This window comes from Danio rerio, chromosome 11, assembly GCF_052040795.2.
Source record: "Danio rerio strain M-AB ecotype USA chromosome 11, GRCz13ab, whole genome shotgun sequence".
Taxonomy (NCBI): domain Eukaryota; kingdom Metazoa; phylum Chordata; class Actinopteri; order Cypriniformes; family Danionidae; genus Danio; species Danio rerio.
In genome coordinates, this window is record NC_141031.1 from 17,720,907 (window position 1) to 17,737,363 (window position 16,457).

Sequence of the window (16,457 nt, forward strand, 5' to 3'; positions counted from 1 at the left end):
AAACATGAACAGCCCATAGCAGGACCGAACCACTAGGGTTCCTCCTTTCCACACATTCATTCCGTGACAACCTGTGACACACTCCCTATATTGTTTATCACAGCACTTTGAATACTCGGTCAGAAATAACCTTCAAGAGTGACTGTAAACATTATTGTAATTTGATAGTCATTGGCTGCTAATATGATTTCGCTATTTAGAGTTCGCAAATAATACTATAATGAAATGACATTATTAAGGAGAAGGTCTGAATGTGCGAATATAAAACCAACTTTACCTCTATGTGTAAGTTCACATACCCTGCCGTACAAGTGTAGTTCAGTCAGAATGCAGTTGTTTTGCTTGTTGATGATTACCCAGGCCTTGTACAGTTCTGTCTTTTTCCGTTGTATTTGGCTAGGCAGAACCTTGGTTTTTAGTACTACATAGTGTTGAATCTGGTCATCACTTGAACATTATTTCTGGCACATGACTACACAGAACAACATTGTTGGCATCCAAAGACTTGTAGGCCTTTAACTTCTCTCTTGTAAAATTGATTGGAGCTTCAATGAGATTGTACATTTCGGGCTGGATGCTTGGTCTTTCGTCGTATCCAATATTCATTGGGAGGGTGCTATCGCAACTGGACCTGTCAGACAAACGCCCTGTCAATTTTCCTGAATCACTGTACCTATCACTGGGTGACGAGCTGTTATAACACTCTGAAAGCACTTCTGCCACCTTGCACGCATCCTCAATGTTTACAAACATGGTAATTTGTCTATAGTGTTGATTAAGTTTCTGAGGAAAAGCAGTAAAAACATTTGACAAATAAAATTAAACCAGCAATGAGATTGTATAAAATAATAGGGTTTATTAAATCTGCATTATTCAAAACCTTTTCCAAGAAAGGGGAGAAAATGAGAAACAAGGCAAGTAGCCTATAAAGAGTGAGAACTGAGAGTAAAATTCTCACTATAGGTTGTCACTTCAACCAAACTGGAACCAGGGGAGTGACAGAGACAACCGAGGTTAGGATCTACATGCAGGTTTATTCGGTATTCAGGCAAGCAAAGGTCAACACGGGTGCAAACAGATCTATGAAGGCAAATCCAGAATCATAGTCACTATGGTAGGCGAGAGGTCAGAAGGTAGGCGGCAGACAAGGATTACTTGGAAAAATGCTAAGGTAAACACACAGAAAAACAAGACTAAGAAAATTGAATTGTAACTATAAAGAAGATAACAAGACTCTGCCGTGAAAGTGAGTGTGTGTGCTGCTTAAATAGTATGTGTATTCAGTCTTTGACAATCCTCTGGTGGTGCGAGTGTAATCAGTCAGAATGAGGAAGCGTGTGTGTGTGATCGAAGTGCATGTATGAAAATGTAGTCCAAGAATGGCGGAATTGTATCCCATTAGAGTTTATGTGTGAGATCCAACGAACTATAAAGTACAATCGCTGGTAATCGTGAAACAAATGTGACAGACTGTAAATGTAACAGTAAAATATACAAGTTTAAGCAAAAATAGTGCACCCAAATAATTTTTTTTCTTTCTTTTTTTTTTTTTAAAAGACCTCAAGAATAAGTGTGTTCTGTTATATGAACTGAAGTGTGTTTGGTAAAATGCCTGTGGAGGGCGCATTACACTAGCGCAATGAGAAAGTTTGTTCCAGTCAAAATGCAAAGCTATTAAAGAAAGCGCCAGAACGCAGCAGATCCTAATCTGTGTGTATTGCATCTTTCTTACAGGTATGTAAAATCGGTTTTATAACCCAATACTCATTTATATTGGAAGTTAAGAGGTTCATAAACATCATAGATGATGGTTGTGCAGTTATTGTAATTGTTGAGTTCTAAAAATGAGTGTTATATGCAATTCAGTTTATGTAATTACAAGTTGTATAATAGAGTTTACACTGCATCATACTTCAGAAACAATGTGTTAATAAAAGATGTTAAATAACTTTTCTGTATTTCCTGTATAATCTTGATAGATTTGTCGGGTTAAACTGGATAATGTGCTATACTGATGTTACTCACTGCAGTTAAGATGTAAAAGGGAAAACACAAAATGGTGGTAGTCTGAAAAGGTTAAACACATTATACATATATAAATGACTGTTGATTTTGATTAATTGTATATTTAATAAAATTTATAATTTTGTACTCTAGTGATGCTGATTTTCCTTTGTACAAAACCTCACCATATCTAAAATATATAAGTGTATCATTAAGATAAATTTATGTGTGAAATGAAGGCATGTGGTTGTGGTAAGACACAAAATGTGTTGGATCGTCTTCAGATGTTTATTGCTGCTTTAAAATGTATAAAGAGAAAATGTTTCGGTATTACGTTTTTTGACTTCATGGATGAAAATTGTAATACTGTCATTTGAATTGTCCAGAAAGCATAACCTGTTAAGGAATACTGTTAATAGTTATTGACTAAACGTTTTGCATTTGCTGTTTATTTTAAAAGTGGAAAAAAGCTATTAAAGCGCCAGAACGCAGCAGATCCTAATCTGTGTGTATTGCATCTTTCTTGCAGTTACTGGCTCTCATACTTCACTGTCTGAGGCTGGTAACACAAACACACTGCATTCAAGACCGTAAGCGCTACCACTAGATTTAAATTAAATTATTTAATTTATTTAAATTAAATTCATGTTTATTTCTATAGCGCTTTTACTATGTAGATTGTGTCAAATAAGCTTCACATAGAAGATTACAGTAAATTGAAACAGTCAGTCCAGTTTAAGAGTTTCAAGTTCAGTTTAGTTCAGTTCAGTCTGGGTTTTCACTGCTGAAAGTGCAAACAGCCATATTATTAGCTTAGTCTTGTGCTTATGCCTACAGCCAATTCACATGACGATATACAAAGAATGAACCAATAAGCAGTCATGCAAACAAGTTTACAAGCATCAAATGAAATTTTACTCTGATCAAAAATTTATAACACTACTGAGATCTCTCCAGAACCTAGCGCTCTTTGTCAAGACTAGACTGTCAAAGCACATGTGGATTCAACCACACAATTTACTTGATTAAGATAAATTCTCCCATAAAATGCGCAGCCACTCTCTCTGACCGCAGCATTCTGAGTTTAGTGAAGAAAGAAAGAAAGTAAAGAAATGCGCTCCGTCTTCAGATGGTTGCTCTCTCACTTGATGACACAGAGGATCAGATGTCCATCGCTGCATTGGAGTATGCGCTGTCATTGTCTGATGAGGATGCGAACCCGCTCGCTCTCTCTCTACGGAGTGGAGAGCACGGCATTGGCATCTAAAAAGCAGACATGATGGTCGTGCTTTCCCGGGCTGCTTCGGCCATGGGCCTGGTGATGGTTTATACCCCTGCCCCGCGACCGGACCGACTAGATTGGTGTTATGTGGAGGATTAAAAGCCTTCCGTCCCCTTCTTCACGGAAGTGCACAGTAAGCTCACACAGTTTTGAGGACATTTTTTTCTACTCGATCTGCATGCGCTTCCATCCTTACCGTCCTTGGAGGGTGGGCTGTCAATATCTGATGAGGGGTGTGAAAACCCTTCTTCCTGGATGCGCACTGTAGGCTTACGCAGTGTGCTGTGTGTGCCTACACCCTCACCTTACATGCTATGGCCCCCTACCAGCACAACCAAGTGCAGGTGCTGGCCCAGCGGCGCGAGTATGTTTCCGACCCAGGACTGGCCATGAGCTCCGCACCCTGGGAAGTACGATGGCCACATAATTGGCCAGGAATGCCACCACAGGCTAAATCTGGTGATGTGCGAGATGTTAACAAAGTTCGCTTTCTAAACTCACTCATATTCCGGGCTGGCCTGTTCGGCGACACAGTCAGTGAACTCACCAAGGAGTTTATGCCGGTGATAGAGCAGTCGGAGGCGATGGATTATAGTCTATCGGCAGGATCGTAAGACCGCTCCCTCACACTGAGCCATCCACATCCACTTTTTTTTTCGCAGAGTGCGCTCGCTTGTAGCTTTTTACTCCGCCGCCCCGCTTGTGACTCCAGCCAAGCGGCTGCGCCGAGCATCTCGCAGGCGACCGGCGCCCCCCACCCCAGGGTGCCGCTAAGTTTGATAAACGGGCTGTGAAGCATCCCTGTGACGGGCCATCCGGAGAGGAGGGAATTAGCTCCTTCCCCACCAAGGGGGTGGGACTCTTCATTTAACGGCGTAAAAAAAGAAAACGCCATCAAATCTTTAAAGAAAAAGCTTTTTACCCTTCCCCGGATTTGACAGCCCGAACACTGCCAGTTTGGGATGCTATGCTTTCCAGCTTGCAGGATCTGTGCATTTCGCCAATGGCTCCCAGAGCACGAGAGAACAGTCTCCTTTCTCTCCCTCCCGCAGCCCCTCCTCTGGAGTTTGAGTGCGAGACAAGAGTGAGTGAGCTCTCCCGCAGGATCCTAGCGCTCCCCGGGCAAGCCCACCCACACCACACTGCCTCACCGCTGGCATGTCAGCAATCGTGTGGGCACGTTCACTTGCGAGGGCTCTGCCTGCTTGGTTAGCGTGGGCCAGCCCGTTGCAATGGCTCATCCGTACGATCAGACTAAGCTATGTGATACAGTTTGCGAAACGTCTTACCAAGTTCACAGGCATGTATTTCACTAAGTCCTGTGTCCGCCCCTGTCTTGCAAGAGGAGATTGCTGTCCTTCTGGGAAAGGATGCAATCGAGCCGGTCCCTCCAGCCGAGATGGAGAGCGGATTTTACAGCCCGTATTTCATCATGCCCAAAAAGAGCTGTGGGTTATGGCCAATCCTAGATCTGCGCGTTTTGAACCGCTACTGTCACAGGCTGCGCTTCGAAATGCTTACACAGAAGTGCCTCAACCGATGCATTCTGACTCGGGATTGGTTTGCAGCAATTGATCTTAAGGACACGTATTGCATGCGTGCCCCTTCACATACTCAATTGTCTCGACATCTAGCTGATTTTAGCCCACTCTCTGGGGCAATTGACTTTGCACAGAGACAAGGTGCTCCGACATCTCCACCTGTTGGGGTTTCAGGTCAACCGAGGAAGGAGCTGGCTCGCCCCTGTGCAGAGGCCCTCCTTTCTTGGGTTGGAGCTGGACTCAATCACCATGAAGGCGCCTCTCACGAGAGTGCGCCGAGCTAGTGCTGAAGTGTCTGAGAGAGTTCGACAGAAAAAAAAGGTGGTCCCCCTGAAATCATTTCAAAGGCTCCTGGGGCATATAGCAGCCGCAGCCACGCCTCTCTGATTGCTCCATATAAGACCACTACGGCATTGGCTTCATGATCGGGTCCCCAGACGCACATGGTATGCGGGCATACATCGAGTGACTGTCACTCGGCTGTGTCGCCGCGCCCTTAAAACCTGGAGGGACCACTCTTTCCTACGAGACAGAGTGCCCCTGGGTCAGGTATCCAGCTATGTTGTCGTTTCTACAGATGTTTCCAGTACGGGTTGGGGGACTGTGTGTTGAGGGCATGCTGCTGTGGACCTGTGGAAGGGAACCCAGCTGCATTGGCATATCAACTGCCTAGAGCTGTTGGCAGAGTTTCTCACGCTACGCTGCTCTTTACCGGCGCTAAGGGGGCAACATGTGCTGGTCAGGATGGACAGCACGGCGACGGTAGCGTATATCAACCATATGGGGGGTATGCGCTCCCGCCGCATGTCTCAGCTTGCTCGCCGTCTGCTCCTTTGGAGTCATACGCAGCTGAAGTCACTGTTCACAGCGCTGTTCACTTCCGGGCGAGCTCAACCATGCGGCCGACAGGCTTTCATGGCAGCTCCTTGCCCCGGGAGAATGGCGACTCCACCCCGAGTCTGTTCAGCTGACATGGGCACTGGCCCACAAGTGGCCTTGGGGCATGCTCAAACCTGTGTTTTCCCCAGTGAGCCTGCTCGTGCAGTTACTGTGCAACCTGAAAGATTATGTGCATTTTAGTTCAGTTGCATTTACATTGATTAAACTCTGATGTGATATGATGGGGTGACCTGTGCCTCGACCCCCACAAACTGATAGGTGTGAACTAAATGACCCTTTTACAATCTCAATGGGTATTAGCAAAACAACAGCTGAAACATCTGAAGAGGGTCCTGCTGAGCCTCGTAAACAGAATGGTTTGTTTGATGCTAATATAAAGTACTGTCTCACAGACAGTACTTTGGGTTAAGTTACTTGAAGACCGACGGGTTAACATCACTGCTGAGGAACTGCACTATTGATTGTCTTCAATAAAGTCTTCTCTCTGTAAGAACTTTGGTCAGTTTACTTATTTTATGTATTAGAGTAATCTAATACATTGGCGAGCCACCCAAGAACGGTTAAGCCAAATACAGCAAAATCTAACAATTTGGCGAAGCCAGCCAGGAGAGACTGAAAAGAGGAAAACTCATCAACTGCAACAAGAAATGAACTGAAGAATCTTGGAGAATCTACAGTTAAAGCTGAAGATAAACGGATTTTGTTTGTGGACGAGTCCTGGATCTACATATTGTATCTGTGGACACACTTTATTTTAATCAACTGGATCTCATCTCAAAGATCCTAGTTTGGTGAGTGAAACTTATCAGCTCTCTTAAAGAACCCTTAAAAGAAACATCTTTTATAAGTAACCATTAAAGTAAGCAGATCAACCTGTATATGTAGTGCAGTAATAAACTAAATACAGTGATAGTATTGCTGAAATTTCAGGCTTTTTCTTGATATTTGCAGAAATTGTTAAAGAAACAATTTGGTCCATTTATCAAAAGATTTTGAAAGAGCAGTGGAAATTTTAGGCTTAGTCCATTCTCAGGGTACTTGTAGGAATTATTTAAACAATTTGGTCCTTTCTCATGGAGATTGTAGGAATTGTTGAAAATAATTTGGTCCATTTCCCCAGGGGACTGTAGGAGCCATAAAATAGTTTGGGACTGATGTGGCTGCAAGAATTAGGAATTCTTGACTGGGTGCTAATTCAGTAGCCACTATTTTAATTTTGAAAGTAACAGCCTTCTGTGATAGAAATCTTAAAAACATTGTAGGTTTGGTTAGTTTTCTGGAGTTTGTATGAACTGTTAAATAATCATTCTGGTCCAATCACTAAGATTATGCAGAAGCAGAGCTTGGTCCATTCTCAGCTGTGATTGTAGAGATTGAAAAATAACAGTTTAGCTCCTTTGTCCAAAGATGGTTAGGAGCCATATAAAGCAAACATAAATAGTTTGCGACTGATATTGCTGCGAGAATTAGGAATTCTTGACTGTGGGCTAATTCAGTAGCCATTATTGTAATTTTGAAAATTCTAACTGTGTTAAAATATGATGGCATAAAACTGAAAGCTGTTTGCCTTAGGTTTAAGGATACAGTAAGATTTAAGCACATTGTACTAGGGACAAATCCTAAAGAAAGTTACTTGGCCTTCTAAGATAATGCTCAGAAAGAATTGTTATTAGACAGAAGCTTTTAGACAATTTTAGACTTGATTCTTGCTTTGAAGATTGTAGAAACTGTGAAAAAATAAGCATGAATGCATATTTAGACAAAAGGCTGGGACTGAGGAAGTGTCGTGATGATGTATGCAAGAAGTACAGCATCAAGCACTCACAGAGTGGATTATGGGCATTGCCGGACATTAAAAGGGCTTATGGAAAGACACAGCGCTTATGCACAACCACCAAGAAGGATGGATTGTCTGTGATTTTGGTTAAGCAAATTCTTCAACATGAGCATAAGTGTGAGATTGACAGATTGGAACGTGAGAACAAAGCGGAGAAAGCTAAAGTTCGAGCACTGGCTGAACAATTGCAAAACTTAAAGAAGGATAAAGAAAGACTAGAAAAGGAAAACAACAAGCTATTGACTTTGATCTCCAAACAGGTGGAATCAAGATCTTCAAGCAGCTTTGTTGACAGTGAGGCTGATCTTTCCATCAACACCTGTGTTTATGACCCAGTGAACTCAAAGATTAGATTAGCTCCTGTGATTGTCAAACACAGAAGGACTAACGTTGAAATTGACAATGAGGAGAGCTATGAAGACAATGGAGAGAGACGAACTCGCACTGTGAAAAAATTGGTAAAGAAGTTTGTTCCATACAGGACATACCATCCAGCTACTCCAGAGCAAGTTGACAAATGGTCAAAAGAGCTGCCAGATGTATACAAACAACCACGAAAGGTTTGGCAGTTTCTTCAACGACTGCAGAAAATCTACATTTTACATCCACTAGACGGTGTGATGATTCTTAATGTCACCCTAAGAGACAGTGACCAAAAGAGACTTACAGAAAGTGTTGAAAGAAGGATTGGTGAATCACAAGAAAACATAGAGGATGGATGGGAAGCCATAAAAAACTTCTTGTTTGAGCTGAAACCTGCAGAGGTCAATTGGGCAAGAATTACCTCATGCATGCAGAAAACTGGAGAAAGTGTTGCAGAGTTTGAAGAACGCTTCAGACATATATGGACGGAACATTCTGGTCTGAATACAAGTGAAGATCTTGACAAAGACACTGGAATTCCCCTGAAAACAGCATTTGTCAATGGACTCAATCCTGAGATTTCTAAAGATCTTAAAATCAGGTATGATGACTGGGACAGCACTGTAACAACTTTCATCCAGATTGTTGAAAGGTCAGCTAAACTGGAGAGAGCACAAGATGTCAGACTCAGATCTTTGCAATCGGAAAGTTTGTTTTACAAGAACAGAAGAATTGAGGATGAGCAAAAAGAACGTGAGTATATGGGATACTCAAAACTACGAACTAAAGGAAGATGCAGAAATTGCAATGAAGAAGGACACTGGGCCCGTGAGTGCAGGCTCAGTTTAAAACATCAAAGCAAGGATGATGACCACCTGTTCAAGCAGTTTCAGCAGCTAACAATACAACAAAAACAGACTCTGCTAAATGCTGTACAGCCGCAGGGAAACTGAAGAACCTCTCTCTGCAGCACCAACTAGTGACGTCTTTTCCAGAAGCTGATGAACTGAATGTGTATGCAAACAGTAAGATAAAAGCTGACACAGAAGTCTCAACAGATGAAGACAAGTTTGATGTCCTAGTAGATGGTGTTGCCAAACAAGCCGTAAAGGAGAGAGGTGAACATACAGCGGCATTAAGACAGCTTCAGAAAGACCACCAATCAGTCTTAGACAGAAAGCAGACTGCAAATGAAAACTCAACAAAAGAAATGCTGATGGACGATGCAAAAGAACTGCATGATGGCAACCAATGCAGTATGGATGGAAACAGACTATGCCCTTTTAAACATGCCCCAAGCCAGCCCATGTCCACTGAAAACCTGACATCTGACAGCCTTGTCCAATACAAAGCAAGACTCAGCCTGGCAGTACATGAGGACAATAATAAAGTTTTGTCACCTCTGAAGAGGGGCCATAGTTTAGAGCCCAGAAAATGGGTAAAGATACGACAACCTCAGATATTACCCTTAAAATCTAGGTGTGAGAGCTCATATGAGAAGGTTTTAGTATCTGATTCAATAAATAAAGTTCAGGGACTTGATAAATGGATCAACGTGAGTTTGCCTAGAGACGAGGGATAGATGACAGTAGTGTTTTTCAGAGTCCAGATATGGCGGGACTAGAGTTTTTAGGCTCTAGCTTGTCGCCTGAGGATGAAGACATAAACCACCACTGATAAACACTGTAGTGTCCTGTCTATATTAAATAGGGACAGTTTCTATAGTTTCTATAGGCAGTTTGACAATTTCTCTAAAATCTTTTTTTGGGCAAGATACGTTTCCCTTTTCTCTTTTTGTGTGATTGCAGGTGTTCCGATGTTCCAGAGAATGACCAGAGACACACAACACCAGACACCTAGATGAACACACCTGAACATTCACAGAACACAACCACATCCGCTACTTCCACAACATCACAACTTCAAATAGAAATGGACTCAGGCATTTAAGGAAATGCAAGCTTCACCATGCCTTTTTATTCTGTCACTTTAAGTTATATAGCCTGTATTGCAGATTGCTGTAAACATGATTAACTTGTTTTATGATCAAATATGATCAGAGGAGGGATTGAAAGATTATGTGCATTTTAGTTCAGTTGCATTTACATTGATTAAACTCTGATGTGATATGATGGGGTGACCTGTGCCTCGACCCCCACAAACTGATAGGTGTGAACTAAATGACCCTTTTACAATCTCAATGGGTATTAGCAAAACAACAGCTGAAACATCTGAAGAGGGTCCTGCTGAGCCTCTTAAACAGAATGGTTTGTTTGATGCTAATATAAAGTACTGTCTCACAGACAGTACTTTGGGTTAAGTTACTTGAAGACCGACGGGTTAACATCACTGCTGAGGAACTGCACTATTGATTGTCTTCAATAAAGTCTTCTCTCCGTAAGAACTTTGGTCAGTTTACTTATTTTATGTATTAGAGTAATCTAATACATTGGCGAGCCACCCAAGAACGGTTAAGCCAAATACAGCAAAATCTAACAAACCCCAGGGAGGACGAAGAGCAGGTCTTGTTAGTTGCGCCTCTCTGGCCCAACTGGATCTGTAATTCAGAGCTTTCCCTCCTTGCAATGCCAGAAAAATTGTGTCCTGTTCGCGCTTTGCGAACCTATGTGGACCGCACTCAGAGCTTTAGATCCTCTGACCAGCTCTTTATCTGTTATGGTGGTCGGCAGAAGGGAAGTGCCGTATCTAAACAGAGGTTAGCCCACTGGATAGTGGATGCCATCTCCCTTGCTTATCAGAGCCAGGGTGAGCCGTGTCCCCCAGGGGTGAGAGCACACTCCACACGGAGCGTTGCATCCTCTTGGGCGTTAGCACGCGGCGCCTCTCTGACAGACATTTGCAGAGCTGCGGGCTGGGCAACACCTAATACATTTGCAAGGTTTTACAATCTGCGAGTGGAGCCGGTTTCCTCAAGGGTATTAGGTAACCCTTGGTGATTGAGGGATTGATTCGGTTAGGGTGTTGAAACATGATTGCTGCGCCATTTTCCCCAACACAGAGATGCATGCGCTTTTTCAGCTTTGTCAGTTCAGTTCTCTGTTTGGCGAACCCTGCAGAGTTCCTGCGAGGCCCCCAGCATTTTCCCTCCCTGCTAATCATCCTCTTTAATGTACTCCCACCTTCTTCGGGGCTAGTCCACAGACTTTCATAAGGTCTCCTCTCCTTTGGTAGCAGGTGAACTCTGCAGCGTCCTTCCTTTTGTGACTGAACACTTTTCCAACGTACTGTCGTATTAAAAACCCTTTTTACTGGGCTATTTTCGACTCCCCGAGAAATATAGCTAAACCTGAACAGGTAAGTAAGAGACAGGGGACATGTTGGAAGACTGCATCTCACGTCGTAGGTGCGCTCGCTGTACTGCGTGGCACACCCTTCGCCAGGGACGCGGTAATATGCTTTCGTTGAGGTGTTTTCTATAGATTTACCCATAGTGGAAGTTTTTCCACATAGCATTGTAGTTCCACATCCGAAAGGGAACGCTACGGTTACTAAAGTAACCCTGGTTCCCCAAGGGGGGGAGGGGGTGTAAGCTAATTGTCCTTTAGCTGTTGAGCGTGAAAGTCTCCTCAGCTCAAAAGGATGTCGAGCATTGCACTAGCCGCGTCTTATGTACTTGACTGATTGTCATTGACGCCAGCTGGGCATGCTGATGCCGTCAATTCATTTGGCATTTCATTGGCCCGATTTTATACTCTTTTAGATGATTGGTTTCTGACTAATTTTAGTAAGCGTAGCGTTCATACAAAATAAAAACAAAGATTTATTGAGCTGCACAAGATACATAAAAGTCAGTGGAGGTTTTCCTGGGTTACCAGGGTGACAAACTTTGCTGAGAGTCGTTTTGCAGAAGTTCTTTTGGGTTTGGCAGTCCTGAAACTTAAGAGGTTGTTTGGAAACTTTATGGTGACTCAATCATGTGGCGGTGCGGTGTCCAAGTAGAAAGGTGGCAGAGAGCAGCGACCGCGAACAAGCCAGTACAAAAAGCAAAGTTTTACTGTTGCAGTAAGTTTTTAAGTAATCTGGTTTGGTCCATCCCAATAGCACTGTCTTCCAATGAGCGGTTGCCATGGAGGGCAAGGCCAAGCCTGGTACCATTGTACTCAGGATCAATCATCAACAGACTGCTTGTTTATTTCAATAGTGAAATCTTCAACTTACATCAAATATTAAAAGACGAATACTTTTTGTACTACTAGTTCTTCGTTTACACCAATGTATTGTAAAGAGTCCTGTGAGGCAATTAGTTAGGTTTTATGTTGGAAGGCTTGTAATGCACCATTAATTGATTAAATCGTTTATTAAATTTGGTAAAGAGTCAACGCAATATCTGCGGACCAAGCATCAATGAAAATAGTCAAATCCTGTATGCCAGTGAGCTACAACAAATGTGATTGTGTGAAAGTGAGAGCATATGACATGGTGTATCTTGAGTAAGATATTGTATCTTGTGTTAATGTGAGAGCATGTGTGAATGTGAGAGTGTATGGTCTGTTTTTTCATTTTAAAAATATTGCCAAACTTCAACATATGCTATCAATGTCTGATGCGGAAAAGCTTATTCATGCTTTCAAGACCTCTCGATTAGATTATTGTAATGCATTACTAGGCAGTTGCCCAACTGGCTTAATTAACAAACTTCAGCTGGTTCAAAATGCAGCTGCTAGAGTGCTTTCTAGAACAAAGAAATATAATAATATTACTCCAGTTCTTTCATCATTGCATTGGCTCCCTATTAATTATTGTATACATTCTAAAATTTTATTGACTATCTACAAAGCCCTGAATGGCTTAGCTCCCCAGTATTTGAGCGAGCTCCTTGTGTATTATACACTTAATTAATTCTGGACAATTGATTTTTCCCAGACTATCAAAATCAACTGTAGGTGGTAGATATTCTCATATCTGGCACCTAAACTCTGGAACAGTTATCCTAGCACATTTCGGGAAGCAGACACACTCTGTCAGTTCAAAACTAGATTAAAGACACATCTCTTTGCATTAGCATACACATAATACACAAATGCTGTTGAAATCCAAATCCTCTAAAGATTGTTTAGGGCAACCAGAGCCAGGAACACTTCCCAAAAGACATTATAATTTAAACTGCATCTGCGCTTATGTTTTTTTATTATTATTATTCCCGAGGTTTCCATAATTCTATAATCGATTTTTTTTATTCTTCATTTTCGCCAATTGGTGAAGTTTTTTCCTCGGAAAATCACTTTTGTACATAAACCACTCTACGGGGCGATTCTTCTCCCCGTGACAATATATATATATATATATATATATATATATATATATATATATATATATATATATATATATATATATATATTGTAGCGAGTATACCGGTGCCACGTCGTCATGGTCAAGGATTCACCCCAGCTGGACCGTCATCAGCACAGGATCGTTCACAGCTGGACGTCGTCAAGCGGAGAGGCATATAAGACAAGCCCACGCCAAAGGAAGATGAGCTTCATTCCTCTAAATGACTTCCTGCGCTAATGCTTGGCTCTCTGTCTCTCCACAGCAGACTCCAGCTCGTGACGATCCCACACCCGACTACTCACTGTCCTTCACTTACTTCCCGGAGCACCAGAGCACCTCACCTTGAAGAAGAGCACCGTTTGCACACCATTCACTTTGTAAATAAAGCACCCTCCGGGGACTTGTCTGTAAACTTATCCAACTGTGTCGCTGTTTTCCCTCTGCCTCGCTACAATGTATATATATGTATGTGTATATATATATATATATATATATATGTAACATTATAGTTACTTTTGTTGTTGTAAAATATTTACAAAATTATTCATTGTATAATTGAATACAACAGTAAATGCCTTTATGTAAAATCATATAGTCTATAAAAAACTTGAAAAAAAGCATAAAATTTTGTATTAGGAAATATGAACTTATCAAAAATAAGGAAATACATCACAATGCATAACATGTTTATAACGTATTTTATTGTTTTAGTACTAAATGTAAACAAATCTTTACAAAAAAAGCAAAAAAATTTTACAGTATTGATTGAAATGCCAGAGAAAATTCATGAAGTAGACAAAAGGCTTTAACGTTAAACTGCTTATTTTTTAACTGAAATGTGTCTCTCTTATTTTGTGATATAATCAATAAAAAATTGTCTTTTTACTGTTTGAACAGGGAAGCATCAGTCATGTTAAATTTGCCTCCTGTCTCATCTGCGTAGTCATCTCAGCCTTTCTCATGGCAATCTTCATAAACGACTGCGTAAGATGCATGATAGCCTTGGTTGAAAAAAGCCGTGCCCTGCAGAACTCAGGCAAGCAATGGTGAAAAATACACTTGATTGCATCAAAAATGCATTCAAATTGCGCAATGACAAGAAATAATATAGATTGCGTCACCAAACACATAAAAGTACAGATATTTGTGTAAAAATAAAAGGAGTAAAAGTAAAAAGTTGTCAAAAAAGGAGTGCAGTACTGATACCAGAAAAATATATTTGTACTTTGTTACCTCCCATCTCTGCTTAATATTATTGCCATATGAAATAGCACATGGCTTTATGCTACAGGCTCCACGTAGAACATTATAGAAAGCAAAATCGGATCTTTATCATAGAAAAAAGATCATTGTCATTGATATAAATAAAACCTGCACATGATTCATCAATTATTATTTACTCAAGTATAAATACAATCTCACAAAAATATATATTTTGTACTAATATAATTATTGTAGCTAAATAACAAAAACAAAGAATTGTTCTGGCTGTTTGATTTGGCAGCATAAGCATGGTTTTGTTTCACATTTATTTGAACTTATAATTATATTAGAAAAAACTGATTAACAAAAAATTAGCATACAAATTATATCAAATTATATTTGTTCTAAAAACAAAAGTATTTTGAATTAAGTCTTTATCGTCCTTTCTTACTGCTGACTAATTTTTCGTGCATTTATGATATTCACAACATACAAATTGAAAAAAAAAGTCATGTTTAAACAAAAAAGTACACTATCGAACAATGGCTACAACACAAAGTTTAATGCTGACATATCTCTTCTTAATTTGAATAATAGCAGCAAGTGTTTGATTATTTTGGATTTTTTTTTTTATTAATTCATCAATAAATATCAAGAAGTTACAATTTATCTTAATTATAAAACAACAACATGAATTTGCACTAGCAATCATTCAAAAGCTATTAAAAAGCAATTTAATCTCACAAAACTACCTTTAATTAAAAAAAAAAAAACTGACTACACAGCACATTAATCTGTCACTGCATCTTTGTAGTTTATGATGAATTCGGTGCAATATTTTTTTTTCCCATTTTATTTTTTATTTTATTTTTGTATTATATTTGTCTGTTCTAAAATTATTTGTTTTAAATCAGGAAGCATCAAATGTCTTTTTAATGTAGTTTAAAGACTCATATGTTGAATGGTCTTACCATAGCATATAATTAACATCATGCAAAAAAACTAATAAAAAAATGTCATGCCTTTTAAAAAACTTAAAAAACATAACTGTGGTCTGGTCTGTTCTACTCTTGTCTTATTGTTGTTGTTGTTATTATGTGTCAGAGCTCGTGAGCTTTGTTTTGACAGCTCAACATGTGCTCCAGTGTAATTTGTTTCCCCACCCTCTCATTCACCTGTAATTACACACCTGTTTTCATTTAACCAATAATCAGTATCCCTTTAAATCTTCCTTGTGTCCACTGTCTTGTGCCAGATCGTTGTGTAGCTTGATCATGCCGTCCCAGCTCGCATCCTTGTCTAGTTAAGCTAGTGTGGTGTTTTCATAATTTTTCCATGTTTTCCATGCATAAGAAGTCTTTAATGATTGACCCATAGGGTGTTGGTTACTATGAAATCGTCTGAAGGGTTAACAGCCATATTGTGAGCACGGTATAGACCAGTGTTGCAGACTGCTGAGACAAGCACATCCTGTTATTAAATATAGGTGCGAGTTCTAAGAATGACAGGATGTATGAGCCATGTGTGTGTTAAGAGGAGACATTTGCCTTAAAAGGTTAACTCTTAAGAGAAGATGCACGGAAGACAACTGTGGTATAAAAGGATGTGTCTCTGAAGGACAGTTCAGAGAACTGTACCTCTCCTGCGCAGTGTATTGCTTTTGGTTTCTTTCCTGCTTGAGCAAATAAAACTTATAATTTTTGACAGATTGACTCCGAACCCATTTTTGAACATGCACTGGACCCTTTGAAGTCCAACAATTTTGGTGACCCACGACGTGATGGGAAAAGGAGGAATTTTGCTGAACAGAGGGATGAACTGAATTCAACACAAAGGCGCGCCTAAAAAATAAGGTAAGCAGAAAACTTTTAAATAAATTCTGCGATTGAATACTGCAAATTAAGTGTTGAATTCAGCATAATCCTGATGTAAGTAAAATACAGAGAAACCAAAAGTAATATTTTACATTTTTTTTACATTTTTTGAAGAGTATCAGGGTAAATTGTTAGAATTTAAAGGAAAGGCCTTGTCCCTG

At 40.4% G+C, this 16,457-nt stretch overlaps 1 protein-coding gene across 1 annotated transcript in view; it reads right to left on the reverse strand.

The window, feature by feature from the left end:
* The window catches only part of ghrh (growth hormone releasing hormone), a 107,699-nt gene that overhangs the window by 11,255 nt on the left and 79,987 nt on the right, over nucleotides 1-16,457 (reverse strand).